Source organism: Loxodonta africana, chromosome 9 (assembly GCF_030014295.1).
Source record: "Loxodonta africana isolate mLoxAfr1 chromosome 9, mLoxAfr1.hap2, whole genome shotgun sequence".
NCBI classification, from domain to species: Eukaryota; Metazoa; Chordata; class Mammalia; order Proboscidea; family Elephantidae; genus Loxodonta; species Loxodonta africana.
The window spans coordinates 63,777,440-63,794,477 of NC_087350.1; the positions used below are offsets into that span (position 1 = coordinate 63,777,440).

Below are 17,038 nucleotides of genomic sequence, written 5' to 3' on the forward strand. Positions count from 1 at the left end.
AATCCAGGGACCAACCCTGAAACTAAGACTTAACTCCAAGGGCTAGCTCAGAGAATAGGGAGCACTTTACCAGTCAGGGTGTTAGTACACTACACCTGCACTCGCCTGTACTACACCACAGGGGGAGCCTGTTGATGATAAAGAGCCGGGGTCTGGAGAAGGACAAATCTCAGTTCAAATCCTGGCTCTGCCATCTCTTAGCTCAGTGTCTTTGGACAGGCTACCTCAATCCCCTCATCTGTAAAATGGTATAAATTCTGAGTATTTACTTCACGGCATTGTTGGGAGATAGTCCACGTAAAGAGCTTAACACAGGGCCTGGCACACAGTAGGTGCTCAATAAACATCTGCAGTTCCTGTAATTATGATTCTCATTATCATCATCACCACCATCAGCCCCTCTCCTGCTTCGACTCTTGACTAGGCACTCGACGTGCTCTAACCCTACAACAGCCTAGGGTGGGCGTACTATTACCTGCGTCCTTCAGGGGAGGCCCACACCAAAGGCCCTGGAGGCTGGAGAGGTAGACAGAGTCTGCATTCATACTCCCCCTTGGCTGAATCAGTCTGGCTCACCATGTGGCCACAGCCAAGTCAATCCCCTCTCTGGGCCTCACTCTCCTGGCAGGGGTCATCCAGCTCTGAATCTCAGCAAGCCTGGAAGGGTCAGAGTCCAGGGCCCAAGGCCTGGCCAGGTTTCCTAGTGCATACATCAAGGACAGAAGAAGCAGAAAGACTCCCCTTTCCAGACATATCCCTGCCTGGCCTGTCCGCCCCAATCAAAACCAAAAACCAAACCCATCGCTATCGAGTTGATTTTGACTCATCACGACCCTATAGAGCAGAGTAGAACTGCCTCATAGGGTTTCCAAGGCTATAATCTTTATGGAAGCACACTGCCACTCTTTCTCCCACAGAGCAGCTGAGTGCTTTAACCACTGCACCACCAGGGCTCCTTTCTCCCTGCCCCAGTTCCTAAAATCCCTCCTCCTTCAGGGCCTGCAGTGGTGTGGGCATAGGGGGCGGAGGCAGCAGAGAGGAGGCTCTTCCACTTGAGGGCACCAGCAGACATCTGGTCACTGCACTCAGCGGCAACCCTAAGGTGAAAGCTCACCCTGCAAAGCCCCTGGCTGGCCCCTGCCTCCACTGCTGCCTCCTAAAACAGATGTTCTTTCTCTGCTGAAGGGTGGTGTCAAGGCTGGGTTTACAGTCATCTTCCTGTCATTCATCCTCCTGTCATTCTCTTGTCATGGAACTTTCTTCCATCACCCTTGGCACTGCACAAATCTGACTCCATTCTTCTCCTGTTCAAAACCCCTCCATGCCTTGGAGTTAAAGTCCCAGATCCTTACCCTGCACGTTCTGCCCCTGCCAATCTCTCTACCACACTGTTTTCTCCTCTTTTGCCCCCCAGCCAGCCTGAGCTATTCGTAGCTCCCCAATTACACTCTACTTCCAAGTACTACTAATGCTACTACTAAACTTATGCTCACACTGTACTGCCTGCCTGGAATACTCTCCCCTCCCTGTCAACCTGGAGAACTTCTACTCATCCCTCAAAACTCAACTCGCCCACCCCCTTATGGCCGCTTGATTTCAGACAAAGGCGATGCTGCACTGCAATGGGAAAGTATGCTCTTTTTGATCAATGCTGCTACATCAATTGGATATTCACCTGGAGGAAATGAACTTCAACCTCCATATCATACGATGCATAAAAATCAATTTCAAGTAAAGTTGAGATTTAAATATGAAACAAAACAATAAAGCTTCTAGGAGGTAACATAGGAAAATATATCCATAACCTTGCAGTAGGCAAACAAACAGGACTCAAAAAGCACTCTCTATAGAGAAAAAGATTGACAAATTGGGCTTCACTAAAACTAAGAACTTCCATTCTTCAAAAAATACCGTTAAGAGAGTGAAAAGGCAAGCCACAGAGTGGGAGGAGATATTCGCAATGCGTATATCCAACAGTGAACACAGATCCAGAATATTATTTAAACTCCCACAATCAATAAGAAACAGACAATCCAATAGAAAAATAGGGAAAAGAACTGAATAGGCACTTTACAAAAGAGGATAACCAAATGGCCAATAAACATATGAAAAGGTGTTACGCCTCATGAGTCGTCAAGGAGATGCAAATTAAAACCACAATTAGATATCACAGTATCTAACAGCAATGATATTGGTGAGGACATGGAACAACAGGTACTCTCAGACATACACTGCAAGAAGGACGGTGTATTGGTATAACACTTCAGAAAATTATATGATTGCATCTATTAAAGCTAATTATATACAACTCTAAGACCCAGCAATTTCAAACCTTGGATATTTACCCAACAGAAAAGCAAGTACGTGTGCATCAAAAGACAGGTACAAGAATGCTCACAGCAGCACTACTCATTATAGCCATGAACTGGAAACAACTCAACTGTCCATCAGCAGTAAAAATGGATAAATGTTGTCTATTCACACAGTGGAATACCGTACAGCAATGAGAATGAACAAAATAAAACTTCACACGATACTGATGTATCTCACCATCAAAATGCTGATTAAAAGAAGTCAGCATAAAAGCATCCATGCTACTCAATGATTCCATTTATAGAAAGTTCAAAAACAGGCAATACCAACCAATAACAGAAGTGGTGACTGCAAGGGGGCACAAGAGCGGTTTCTGGGGTACTGGAATGTTCTATTCCTTGATCTGAGTGGTGGTAACATGGGTGTGTTCGTTTTATGAAAATTTATCAGCTGCATACTTATAATCTTTCTGTAAGTATGCTTATACTTCAATTTAAAAGTTTACTTAAAAAACAAACAAACAAAAACCTCACCCAGTGTCTCCTTCTCTGCTCCCTGGGCTGGGGTAGTGGCTTCTTGCCCCTTGTACACATCTCTGATAGAATATTCCAACTGTTCTCCCAGCAAGAGGCTACTGCGCCACCTCCCATTTACTGAATGGCTACTTTGTGTCAGACCCTGGGCGAGCACCTCACCTGCACCATCTCATTTACAATCTGCCATAGGTGCCCATGGCACTCCCACTGGTAGCATGATTCAATGTCGATATGCATCAAGCAATTCTAAGTGCTTTGCATGTACTATCTCATTTAACCCTAGAAGGCTGGGCCGTTACCTGAGGGAATGGAGGCGTGGAGAGGTTCAGTGTCTTGCCCAAGGTCACACAACTATGAAGTGGTAGAGTCTGCCCTCAAGTCCAGAACCCACACTCCGACACAACATATTATATGGCCTCCCCTAGGATAAGGAGCGATGCATGGCTGGATTCACAAAAGTGATTTCTATGGCCAGGCAAGAGTCACACCAACACCTTAGAGGGGTGCATAGACTGGGATAAAGGCCAGCTCCTTGATGAACAAGTGTCTATGTAACAAGATTCAGCCTCACTCCCTGAGGTTCCCAGGCGGCGTCAGATGCTTCCTTGGGGCCCCCACAGCCCCCTGTACCTCCTCATTAAAGCCCTGTTGTGACTGTCTGTCACAAGCCCATCCCTGGCACTAGATTAAGATGGGGCTTATACACCTCTGTTGTTGTTGTTAGATGTCATCGAGTTGACAGAGTAGAACTGCCCCACAGGGTTTTCTTGGCTGTAATCTTTACAGAAGCAGATCGTCCCATCTTTCTCCTATGGAGACTCTGGGTGGGTTCGAACTGCCAACCTTTTGGTTGGCAGCCAAGCACATAACCGTTTGCACCACCCACCAGGGCTCCTTTCTATACCTCTAGTACCTGCCATAGTGCATGGCACGTGACAGGTATATAGCACATGTAGAAGGAAGGAAGGAAGGAAGAGAGGGAGGCAGAAAGGACAAGTACAGAGTCAGTGTTTGATTAACTGAGATCTCTATTAATGGAGGTCTGAGCAGTGAAGGTTCTAGTGTCCTGCTGGACATCAGTTACAACACTTAAGACTTGAGAGGTGGCACCGCCACGCCACCCTCCATTCCGTAGTCCTTGCCCTAGCTGCCTCCAGCCTTCTCCAATGTTGCTGCCAGCTATTTGGCCCCCAGACGTTCTACCCAGCCCTTTCTCTGCCTCTCCTCATGACCCCTCCACCACCACCCTGTTCAGGGGGCTCGAGGTTCTGCTGTTAGCCAAAGGCTAACTCCACCAGGAGGTAACTGAGGACACTACAGAGAGCCCTGGCCATGCGGTAAGAAGCATGCCCAGTTCCAAATAATTTACCGCACCCCCCCTTTCTAAGTTGGGAGCTGCTGACAGTTCTCGGCAGCCTGGGAGTCACAGTGCCAGAAGCCTGGCCTGTTGTGGACAGGGAAAGCCCTGGTCTATCTGGATCAGAGGGCACATCTGGCAGCTGTCCACACATCTGGACTGATGACCCAAGCCCGCTGCCAGTAGGAAGGGGGTATACTGGGACTTTCTCCCTCACCTCTGTGTGGAAAGCTCTGCTCTCCCAGGTGGCTCATGGCTCTAGCACCAGCCCCACTCCCCAGGGCACCTGGGTGCAGCTGGTTGGGTAGGGGAAGGTGGCTCCCTGGGGCTGAGCCTGGCTGGCCTGCTATGAGTGGCTCCAGCCTCTCCAAGCTTAGCAGGCTGAGCCATAAGCAGCCTTGTTTATCCCTGGGAGGAATGATGGCTTTCCCTGAGCAATGACATCTTGGAAACGGCCTGGCTCCACAAACAACAACAAACCTCTCAGCTTCAGCCTAGGCTCCTGCTTGCATGAGAAGGCTTCTAACCAAAAGTGCCTGAGAAACAGGTTGGGGGCTGCTTCCTCACTGAACCAGCCCCTGGCCTTAACCTAGAACCCAGGAAGGGGAGAGGGTCTGCAGGCAATGCCACACCTCAGAGACTCAGACAGCTAGAAGGGGCCTGGCAATACCTGGTCCAGTCCCTGGTTGCTCCAAAGAGGGCACTGAGTCCGAGAAAGAGGCACCTTTGTCTGAGATCATGCAGCGAGCTGGGGCTAGAATGTGCCTTGGTCTCCCACCTGCTGGCTAAGGGCTTTCTCTTAGCTTTTACACTGCTTTTACAGAGATGGCAGGGCTCCAGCATGTAAGCTCTGGACCCCCAAGGGTCCCAGAAAGGAATGTGTCATGGGGGAGTCTGAAAAAGAGGGATCACCACGATGAAGCCCAGGTACTCTGAGCCGTTCAGTTGTTGTGGTGGAGACCCTGGACTAGGCAGCCAGAGACTTGGGCTCTTGTCCCTGCTTTGCTGTTAAGTCATATGTACCTTTGGGCAAGTCCTTCCTCTCCTGCCTCAATCCCCTATCTGCCCAGAAGGGAAAAGGGCTCAGCTATCTCCAGGGCCTTCGGAGACCAAATGGGAAGCAGCTCTCAGGGCCCCCAGGGGCCCAGTTGGGCACAAGCACTCCCTCCTCAGCTGTGTCTCTTCTGGGGGAGCCAGAAAGATCACTAGATGAGAAACCGCCTCTCAGTATACCTCGCCGGTGGGCCAAAGGAGCTGGGCTCCAAGCCCCTTAGTCTGTGCAACAGACCACGAACATTTCATTTGAACCAGCCAGGCCTGCCCCCTCTACCCTCTGTGGCCCAGTCCATTGTGTGGATACCTCCCAGCCCAGCATGACCCCGTGAGTGGGCTCTCCTCAGGGCCAACACTTCGCCTGCCTCATCTCCTGTCAAATTACACTCCCCAACCCCTTGGCCTTATGGAAGCAACCCTGCCATGCAGATACTAGGGCATCCCTCAAAGGGACTCCTCGCCAGGCCCTCCGGTTGGCAGTGCCCACTCTGTGCTAGGCACAGAGCTAGGAGGTGGGCAGACAGAGCTTACTTGGACATCAATGCTTGTCCTCAAAGAGAGCCAGGGCAATTCAACACACCTCTCCTATCAGGACCCAGGCCAGGCACTTGAGGCCGGGGGAAGAAAAGGCCCAGATCCTGCATAAATAGGGCATGAAGCAACCGCCATAAGTGCCACCACCAATGAGCAGATTCCACATAGGAATTAGCTTCTCTTTCAAAGTTTGGGTAGAATTAAGACTGGGAGAGAAGAGACAGGCTTTCCAGGCAGAAGGAACAGCATATACAAGGCAAGAAAGATGGGAAGTGCAGTAGGTTCATTGATACCAAGGACTTCTAATCAGAAGCCTCATAGAAGTGGCTCGAAGCCCTGGAGACTTCCCAACAAGAGGTCACTAGCCTCAGCTGCCTCCATACTCACCATCCCCTACCCTGTCTTCAGATGCCAGGCTGGACTTGGAGCAAACCCTGCTGTAGAACTTGGCTCCCTGGAGGGCCTGCCCTGGGCTAAGCCATGCCGAGTGCTAGGGCTAGGGAAGAGGGAGGTGCCCCTTGGCTGGGTGCAGAGGACTCAAGGGGCCTCAATGGAAACTTTGACGATGGCCACAGTGCTCTGGCTGGAATCCCCAGGGCGGCAGTGGGGCAGGCTTTGGAGTTCCTTCCAGGAGGAGATTTACCCCCTCCAGCCATTCCAAGAGGGGAGCCAGGTAGCACTCAGCCACCATGCCTCAGGGCAGCAGGATGTGAAAGTTTGTGAGAGTCAGTGAGGGGCCTGGTGGCCCTGCACCAAGCTAGAAACAAGCCAGACCGGGACTGCCAGATTCAGAGCTGAATTACTCAGGTCCGGTCAGAGTAATAGCTCTCCATGAGTCCTGTCCTCACTGCTCCAGGAGGCAGAAGCCCTGCTTCCTGGTTCTGGCTGAGCCACAGACCCGTTATGTGAACTTGGACAAGGCCTTCCCCTCTCTGAGCCCCGGATCTTCCTCCAGCCCTGAAGTCCTAGGGCTTAAGGGTTCTTCCTGGAGACCTCAGAGCAAGAGAAGGGACGTGGAACCTTCAAATCAAGAAAAGAAATGGCCCCTGTCAGTTCACAGCGGCTGGTGCTGTGGGGTCAGCAGGTCCCTAATCACCTACCCCCTTTTCCTTACAGAGCTCAGCTGGAGCTAAGCAAGCAGGTGCAAGACCTTCCCCAAAGAGCTGTGAGCTTCAAGGCAGATCACCCCCTTCTTGTTCTTCCAACAGACATTTCTGCAGAAGTCTCAGGATCTGAGGCAACACCCTGAGACCAGCCCCCAAGACCACCTCCTTCCCTGCCAGTGGACCTAGGCAAGAGCTGCCATCCCCAGCACCTGGTGCCTGGCCAGCATCCCTGACACAATCCCCTCAACTGCTGGCTCAGTGTCCCTTTCCCCGTGCAGTGTCCTGACTTGCCGGTCACCAAACATTCCATGTCTCTTTGAGAAAGAAAAGCCCGGCTGGTCAGCCTAGAAGTGGAAGCAGTAAAGAGTGGAAGCCCTGCGGGGCCCCCACCCCCTGAGATAGACAGACAGACACACAAACACACACACACAAAGCTATCTCAGAGCAGAACACAAACGGTTTGATTGCAACATGCCTATCAATGGCTGCCCTGGGGAAGAAACAATAGAAACAGGGGCACAAGGTGGCTTGGACAAGAGTCTCCCGCCTACCACACACACACCCCTGTCACCAAGTCACCTACCCGGTACACTCCGGCAGGGACCCGGGTAACTCGTGGATTGCTCTCCTGCCAGCCCGCCTGCCCAGGTCTCCACCCGGCTCCTCCTGCAGGCAGGCGGGCAGGCGGGCAGGCAGCCGTGGCTGTGGCAGCTCCTGGCGGCCGTGTCAAGCGCCTGCCTTCCCCAGACAGAGCTCCTTTGTGTCAGCAGAGCTATTTATGGACTTACCAAGTTCCCCAGGGGAGCCGTACCTGCTGGGAAAAGCAGAACCAAATGACCAGGTTCCACCTCCCACATCTAGGTAGCGTTTTCAAAACCCTTGCATCACCCGTCCCTCCTCCTCTTTCTCCTCCTCCTCCTTCTCCTCCTCCTCCTCCAGCACTCTTTCCAAACACACACCCTGTCCAGCCAGCAGCAGCCACTCTGGAGAGACGCTGGGTTTCTTTCTTCCATCAAAAAGAAAACTCTGTGATTTCCCAAACCACTTTCATCCGGGAAGGAGTCTGGGATGTCTCGAGGAAGAGAGTCCTCGGCGGCCAGTCCTCCAGCCCCCAAGGGGCCAGCCGGCTCCTGGGTTACCTGCTCACAGGCTCACAAACATGGGCCACTCGCCTGGGGTCTCCTGCGGCCCGTCCCAGGGGCCCGAGCCGGCCCCTAAGGTGCTGCTCTGGAGGGCAAGGCGTCCATCTCTCACAGCGGCAGCCCCGGCACTGGGCGCCTGAGCCTGCTCCACCCCACGCTTATTCGAAGGGCTCCCCAGCCGGGGCAGCGCAAAGCCGCTGGCTGCCGCTCCCTGGAAGGAGGGATCCAATCACTGAGGCTCCCCTGTCACACCCCCACCCCCATGCTGCTCTCATCCCATGGGCGGCTGCAGTTTAACCCAGGGTCGGGCAGCCAACACACACTGACTCTGAGAATGCAACCGCCCTCCCTTGGGGTGGGGGAGCCGCTGCTTCAGTTACCTCCCAGCAGCACCATCTAGAGCAGCTGGACACACATTTATTTATTTAGCACTTTTTTCTGCCAAACTCTGGGGAACCCGGGATGGACACAGAGCTTGGTGCTTCCTCTCCCCAGTGTGATGGCTGAGTGGGGCACATTTCAACAGCCCAAGAGTTATGGCCTCAAATGAAAAAGACAACCCTAAAAGAAGGATGGGGGGGTGGGGGATGGGACAGTGGAAAGAGCACTGGACTTGGAGGAGAGGGTTCCAGCTCCAGCCCTGGCTAGCTGGGTGTCACTAAGCAAGTGCCTGCCGCCCTCTGAACCTTGGTTTCCTCATCTGTAAAATGGGATTGATGACACTCAAAGGGGGGATTAATAGATGATTCAATACACTGGCTCTTGGCTACCCTTTCTTGGGCACTAACTCTGTGCCAGGCACTGTTCCAAGAGCTTTACCTGCATAAACCCATTTTAACCTCACCACCATCTTGTGAGCCAGCAACTATTATTACCCTATTTACAAATGGGGAATCCGAGGGAGAGAAGCGCAGAGGAAGTTGCCCACAGCCACACTGCGCCCACTCTTAACCACCGCACAGCCCCAACACTGCAGGGAGATGCTTCGCCAGCTCAAAGCTGTTCTCCAGCACTGCAGATATAGTTGCTGTGGTTTGTTGTCTGATGTAGCCAAACGCACCCTAGGCTGTGTCTGAGGCCCAGGTTTGGGGGTGCCCATCCCATGGCCTGCTCCAGCCCCAGTCCCAGCACCCCCTCTTTCTCAGTGGTAGGCACCCTGGGATGTAGGCATAGAGAAAATCAGGCAGAATGAGCCCCCATCCTCCCCTTTCCCCTACCCTGCCTCGGCTACCCTGGGCTGGAACGCTGTCTCTCAGCCTCTTACTCCCTATATTAGTGTCAACGTGCCTCCTTGTCTCTCTGTTTCTGAACGTCTATCTCTGCCTGTCTCCTTGCCCTTGTCTATCTGACTCTCTATTCCTGTCTCTCTCACACATACAAGCACATGCATGCACACTGGCATAAGAAAACACCCTTATCAGGGTCAACCCAGAATAGCCCGCAGCTGAGCTGGTCACTGACAAACTCCAACCAGTGCTTGGCCTTGTTCCTGGAACAGAGTCAAGGCTGTCTTTGCAGGGCTCAGGTGGGAAGGCTGTCATCCTGCAGGACCCTCCTCCGAGGGTCCACACCTGCCTCGGGAACCAAGGAGGTGGGTGCCAGGAGACAGCCAGTGTCCATGGGGCTGTCCAATTCCCAGTGGGACTGGCTGGTTGCTAGGATGGAATTTCTGGTGGTTTTTTTTGGGGGGGGGACAGATTTCTTAGGGTAAAGGGCCTAAATGTAGGGTTCCTCGACATGAGAGAGGCCCTCAAGCTTCAGCAGGGTCTTCACCTTCTTTCAATCTGCACATAGTTCTAAAGCACCAACTGTATGCCAGGCACTGTACTAGGCCTGGAGATGTGATGGAGAACAAGACAGACCAGGGTCCTGCACTCACGAGGCTGACAGTCAGGGAGGGAAGCAGATGTCAACCACACAGCAAGACCAGTGAGTCCATAATCAGACATTATGCTGTGACAGACAGAGTGGCCCTGCCAACCCAAGGCGCCGGGTCCAGAACAGATTCTGAATCCATGCATCAATGCTCTGGGCACAAGGATAATGAGGAAAGGGGATAGCAGCTCAGTGCCCTGGGGCCCAAGAGCCTGCCAGGCCAGGCTAGAAGAATGGCTAGTGCCTGGGGGGGCCCTGGGGCCGTCAATGCCTTCCGCCTCTGTGCTCTCCAGAGCCTCAGACATGAATCAGTAGGACAGGTGGACCCTCCCAGGAGGGCCTAGGCCTGGGGCATCAGGGGGAGTCACCAATAGCCAGTCTGCCTAAGCCAGGAGGGCCCTAGGAGATCTTCACTCCTATTCCCCACTTACAGCCTGTGTGACTGAGGCCCAGAGAGGGAAAGCGAGCTTCCCAAGGAAATAGAACAAATGTGTGGCAGATCTGGGACCCAAGATTCCTAACTCCCAGTCCAATGCGCCCTCTACGGCAACCCAGTGCTTTTCAGACTTGAGATAACAATGGTGCTGTTCAGTAAAGGGGAACTGGGATCTAGGGAGCAGCAAGATAGAGGTGGTCCACAGGCTGCAGGGGGTCAACACTTGGGCACTCAGGGCCTGGGCCCCATGTATTGATCCACATATTTTATTTAACAAATGCTTATTTGACACTATGTGTCAGCACTGCTCTAAACACTTCCCAATTACTGATTCATAGAATCTTCATAACAACCCTATCAGACATGATTTCTAATATCCCCATTTTATGGATGAGTAAACAGAGGCATAGAGAGATTATGAAACCTACCCAAAGGCACAAAGTAGTAAGTGCAGAGAGCTAAGGTCCAAGGCTAGTCTGCTTTCCACTATGCCCTGTGCCACTGAACAAGGTGGCCCATGAAACAGACTAGCCACCAATTAGACTGAGAAGCCAGCTGGCCATGCAGCCCAGCCACACAGGCAAACTTCCCCCCTGTTTAGACCAGCTTCAGTGGCTTCCAGGGCTGGGACGGGTGAGCGTGGGCAGGAAGTTAGTGAGTAATGCACTTCCCATTTTTGGAGGGTAATACCCCCAGACAGAACTCAAAGTTCCAGAAAGACCCCTAGAGAGATGATGCAGCAAGTGCCAGGGACAGGCGGCTCCCCTGCAGCCCCACCACAGTGAGGCTTCCACTGTCTTCACTAGTGGCCTCCACCGCGTTAAGCCCAGTACACCCAGGTTTGTGCTCCCAAGACCCCACCATGAGTCTTGCCCAGAGGGGAACCCACTCCTTTCCCCATGCAGACTCCACCTGGGCGAAGTTAAGCTGTGGGCAGTGCCTTCTCCAAGGAAGAAGGGTACCTGCCAATGGCTATTTAGTGAGCTTCCCCATCCTAGGGATCTGAAGTCCACTGGGATTTCATTTGGGGTGGAGAGGAAGGTGCTGCTATCGCGGGAGACCTGGGCCAAAAGCCAGGGGGGAGGGGTGGTCCTAGGAATTCCAGAGCATATGACAGACTAAGACTACCCCCCGCCAGCAGCTGCTCACGCTTTTGCTACCCCAGACACCCCAAGCCTGTGTTGGGTGCCTACTGGACTCGCCTCTACAGAGCCCTAGCCCTGACCCAACCTGGTGCAAGAGGGTGATGAGCCTGGGCTGCCCTTTGAAACTCTGTGGAAGTGCCCAGCCCAGCCCAAGCTTTCAACTTGCTTATCAGCTTAGAAAGTTTTAGGCTTTTACTCACTTGGGTCTTACAGCCCTAGTTTAAGGACCTATAGACTCCACGCAAAAAGGCCTCCCCCACCCAAGAGTCAGCCAGGAAACATTTATTATTTCGATAACTACCAAGGCCCTACCTACTATATGCAGGAGACTGTGCTGGAACTAAGGGTACAAAAATGACAGAGGAGCAGCCTGCTGCAAGCAGGGACCTTCCTGCCGTGTTCTGGCCTCTACGGCCCTAATACCAGGGCAGAGGACACACTCTCCCACTGCTTGCTAAGGCGTGGACCTTGCTCTTCCTGGTGGCACCAGCCTTGTTCCTCAAGCACATGCTACAAGTGGTGGGGTGAGGCGGGACAGAGCAGGTATCCTCAGGTTCAAGTTCACAGGGAGTCCTGGCTTGTAGCCTGTGGGACCCAGGGCAAGTTCCTTCACATTCCTGGCCTTGAAAATGAGGCTGAGGAGTGGGAGTGGGTGTTCAGTGGCCCCAGTCCCACTCTTCCCCTTCAGTGGTCAGTCCCAGGCTCCCCAAGTCTCCCTCACTGAAGAGTTGGTTTAGCCACTGGTGTTTAGAAAGAGCATAGGCTTTGGAGTTTTAAAAAATCTGAGTGTGAACTATCTTGGGCAAATCACTTTAACATATCTGAGTCTCAGTTTTCTTATCTGTAAAATGGGGCTATTGCCCTCCATCTCACTAGACCTGTGGGGGAACTAAATGAGGTGGTACAGGTGGAGTGCCTGGCACACAGTAAGTGCTCAATAAATGGGAGCCACCACTGTTGTGTGGTTGCTGCTGTTGTTATCATCTGTAAAAGGGCAGAGTGTACCTTAGAGGGCTGATTTAAAGAATAAACTTAAATGTGGTACTATCTGTTGAGGGTCTAACATGGTGGCTGGCATATGCTAATAGCTGATAATCATTAATATTTATTGAGCAACAGCCTATTATCATCATTCCCATTTTACAGATGAGGAAGCTAAGGTACAGAAAGCTTAACACAGGTCTAGACAATGACGAAGCAGGTGGTCTGGCCCCAGGACCTATGCTCTTAACCCATAAACTCTATTCTCAATCTCAGGTCCCCTAAACATCCCTCTGTTCACCATCTGCCTCTTCCTCAGCAACTTTAGGCAACAAGGACGATTCTCAGCCTGGTAATGGGAACTGTATCTCCCAACCACAGCAAGGAGAAGCCCATATGAGGCGGCGGTCCAATGTCCCCCTGCAGAGCTGACACCAAGGACTGCCACTGGCCGACTCCCGCCCACAGAAGCACACATCAAAGTCGTCCTAGCTGCATCAGCTTGGTCTTGGGCAGCCGCGGCAGCACAGGGTGGCCAGGAGCCACGACCATCTCCCTTCACGGCTCCAGCCCAGCGAGCCACATGCTGGCCTGAAATTTCAGGCATTTGGGAGTAATCCTCCATCCACTGTGCCTGTGCCAGCTCCAGGGCCAGGCTGCATCCTGACAGCCTGAGTTCCTGGGAAGCGTTGAGCACAGAGTCAGTGACTCAGACAGGCGGAGGACAGCCTGCAGCACTGGCTGCTAGGAGCGGTCCATCCATGCCCTCCTTCCAGTCCATCCGTGGCTTGGGCTGTTGGATTTTAAGCCAGATCGTTAAAACAGAGGGTCAGGCTGGGGGAGACTGAACTGAAGTCTGCCTTCTGCAAGGCCTGGGGCAAGGTCAATCCCATCCCTGAGCCTCAGTTTCCCCGTCTCTAAAACGGGCACGGGGGTTGCTTGCGCTAGATCCATGCTATTCAAAATGTAGTCCACAGGATGGTACAGGTCCACACTCTGCTTATTACCGGTCTGCAATGGGATAATTGCAGAGTGTTTAGAAACTCTGATAGCAACTTGACATTCATTCCCACTACAAGCCAAGGTCAGTGGACGGGTCTCACTGAACAGGGTATACGCAAGTTTGAGTGTTGTCAAACTGACTCATACGAATCGTGAGTTTTACAAAAGTATGAGGCTCTTCACCGCAGGCAGTGTGAGAAGCCTTGGTCTAGATGGCCCTGATTTTATGAAAAGCTCACTGACTGGGCCTCTGCCATAGTACTTACACCTACAGTGGAACTCATGATCCTGTCACCCAAACCGCTCCTCCTCCAGTGCTCCCTGCTCAATGAATGGCACCACCATTCACCCTCTTGCCTGAGCCAGATTCTTGGACAGGGACCCTCTCCCTCACATTCCCCACCCAATTAATCAGCAAATCCCATAGCCTCCACCTCCTACACATCACTCAGTTCTTTCATCTCTCTCCATCCCTACTGCCTCCACCCTAGCCCAGAGCACCATCACCTTCTAACTGCTCCCTGCCTCAGGCCTTGCCATTCTTCTTAACAGAACTAGAGTGAGCTTCCTAGACACAAATCTAACCGCACCAGGTCCCACTGCCCTCATGATAAAGTTCAAACTCCTTACCACAGCCTCTCAGGCCCTGCACACATCCCCAGCTTCATCTCATGCCCTGTACACCCTCCTCACTCCTCCACCCACACTGGCCTGCTTTAAGATCCTCACCTAGAATGATTCTTCCTATAGCCCAGCCCCTCACCCCTGCCTCAGAAACTTTCCTAATGCCTCTGAACAGGCTCTCCCAATAGGTGCTCTCACTGGGTCCTTTGTCGCCAATTCATTATATATTGTTTATATTTTGGTTGGTATTATAGATTCAAAATATGTGTCAACTTGGCGAGGCCACGTATTGTGTGGTTCTCCACCATTTTGCGATCTGATGGCCTGTGATTATCCTATATGTCCTAAATCCTAACTTCTATGATGTTAATGAGGTGGGATTAGAGGCAGTCATGTTAACAAGGCAGGATGCAATCTACAGGATTAAGTTGTACCTTGAGTCAATCTCTTTTGAGGTATAAAAGAGAAAAGCAAGCAGAGAGGAGCGGGACCTCCTACCACCAAGAGTGAACAGCCAGGAGCTGAGCACGTCCTTTGGACTTGGGGTCCTTGTGCTGAGAAACTCCTAGACCCAGGGGAAGACTGATGACAAGGACCTTCCCCAGAGTCAACAGAGAAACAAAACCTTCTCCTGGAGCTGGCACCCTGAATTTGGACGTTCGGCCTCCTAAACCACGAGAGAATAAAACTCAGTTTGTTAAAGCCACCCATTTGTAGCATTTCTGTTACCGCAGCACTAGAGAACTAAGACAGTTAGTGTCTGTCTCTCCTCCAATCATCCTCCCCATTCTGCCCCCACCATACTATACTGTTAACTCTATGGGGATGAGACTGTGTTGGCTGGTGAGCCACAAGGTAGAAGACATCTGAGGCTTCACCTGACCAGCCTCCTTTCATCCTTCCTCACCATCTGATTTTCCCTGAGGAACTACCCTTCCTGCCTTTATTCTCAAACCAAGTGATTCAACTGGAGATGACCCATCTCCCACTCCAGGGTTGCGCATGTGACCCAGGCCTCAGCTAATCAGCTCATCCTATTCTGTTTTCCTCTGTAGCTGGTTCAGGGATAGGCACCCATGATCCAACTTGGGCCAGTGAGAATCAGGCGCAGGACAACTGTTGAAATGATGGAGGGAGTCAAACTGTAAGGCCATAACCCCAGTACTGCTGGCAGCCATCTGCCTCCACTAAGGGAGTGAGCCAACACATAAGCACGTAGAACCAAGAGATGGAGAGAGTATGGCCAGTTCATGGCACTGCTTGGGCCCGTGAATCCAGCTATGCTTGAAGCCTACCCTCCATATTCCAATAAATTCCATTTCCTGGCTGAAGCTAATTTCAGTTGGGTTCACATCGGAATTGGAAAATTCCTGACTAATGCACACTGTGTCACCAGTACTTCATACAGTGTCTGACACACAGTAAGCCAAAAAACCAAACCCGTTGCCGTGGAGTCAATTCTGATTCATAGCTACCCTATAGGTCAGAGCAGAACAGCCCCACAGAGTTTCCAAGGAGTGGCTGGTGGATTCGAACTGCTGATCTTTTGACTGGCAACCAAGCTCTTAACCACTGCTCTTAACCAGGGTTCCGACACACAATAGGCACTCTAAAAATATCTGTTCGCTCATATAGTCATTCAACAAACATTCAGCTCATCTTTAATAAAAGAGGAATGAAAGAATGAATAAAAATAAAAGGATGTAGGAGCCACTCAATATCAAGCCAAGGAGCTTGGTGTTTATTCTGTAGACAACGAGAACCTCTGAAACCTCTGGACAGTGAGCAGGTGGCCCAGTTTGCGCTATAGGAAAATCCATCTTGGCTACTGTTCAGAGAGGGAACACTAAAGGGACAGGGCTAGGAGCAGGGAGATCCACAATGAGGCCATGCAGGAGTCCCAAGTTCAGAGATGAACCCTGAAGAGGGTGGCTGAGGAGGTAAGAAAGAGAGAGAGAGGACAAATCTCAACTCTAAGTTCACTGGGAACCCTATGACAGCTCTCTGTCCCTCTCTAGGCCTCATCTCTCAATCTGTTTCCACCTCCACGGTACTAGCAACCCCACATTTTCTCCCACTGGTCATAGCATAGAGACTCTGGCTGTCAACACTCAACGTTTTCACTGAAGGGTATTTGGGGTCAGGGTCAGGGTCAGGTCTGGAAGACTGGGCTTGACAGACAGGGAGTATAGTGTAGCAGCTAAGAACACAGGCTCTGGCGTTTGGACCATGGCCTACGTCTCCCAGCTGTGAGACTTTGTACAATTTAACCTCTCTGTTCCTTTGCTTTGTCATCGGTACAATGGAGGATAATAACAATAGTGTTGGGCAGATCACATGTTTAACAGAAGGAAAGCATACTCAATAAATGTTAGCTGCCAGTATTGTTATTATTAATATTAATGTTGTTTATAGTAGGACTTCCAGAAAGAACTGAACACACAGAAGATAATTCCAAATTTAATAGAAAATTTCCCTGAACTAAGGAAAGACTTGGGTCTTCAGACTGAAAGTATTTACCTAGTTAGTACCAGAGAAGATTACCAAGAGAACAAACAACTAGAAATAATCTGGTGACATTTCTGAATTTCAGAGTGAAAAGAAAAATCCTACTTATTTCCATAAAGCATTTTTAGAGAATCAAGTGGGCATCGCACTTCTTACAACTCTAAATGCTGGGAGACCACAGAGTGTGCCTCTCAGGTTTCTGGGGGAGAAAGACAGTTAGCATAGAATCCTCTACTCAGGAAAAGTATGACTCAGGTGTGAAGGCGAATATTTTCAGACATATGAGGACTCAGAAAGTATACCACCCACAGAACCATTCTGAAAAAATTACTCAAGAAAGCTCTCCAGACAAGAATGAATCAAAATAAAGAAGTCAAGGATGACAGGCTGTAGTGTACAAGAAACACTGGCAAGCAATGAAACCGG

General features: G+C 51.3%; 1 protein-coding gene across 3 annotated transcripts in view; it reads right to left on the reverse strand.

Moving 5' to 3' along the window:
• The window catches only part of LOC100658384 (regulator of G protein signaling 3), a 183,736-nt gene that overhangs the window by 25,215 nt on the left and 141,483 nt on the right, over positions 1-17,038 (reverse strand). Inside the window, exon 11 of one of the 3 annotated variants that reach the window (XM_023545034.2) lies at positions 1-17,038. This exon is cut by the window's right edge and continues 14,020 nt beyond it. The exons of the other annotated variants lie outside the window; for them this stretch is intronic. The gene's annotated coding sequence lies outside the window, so the exon portion shown is untranslated. 3 annotated transcript variants of the gene reach the window in all.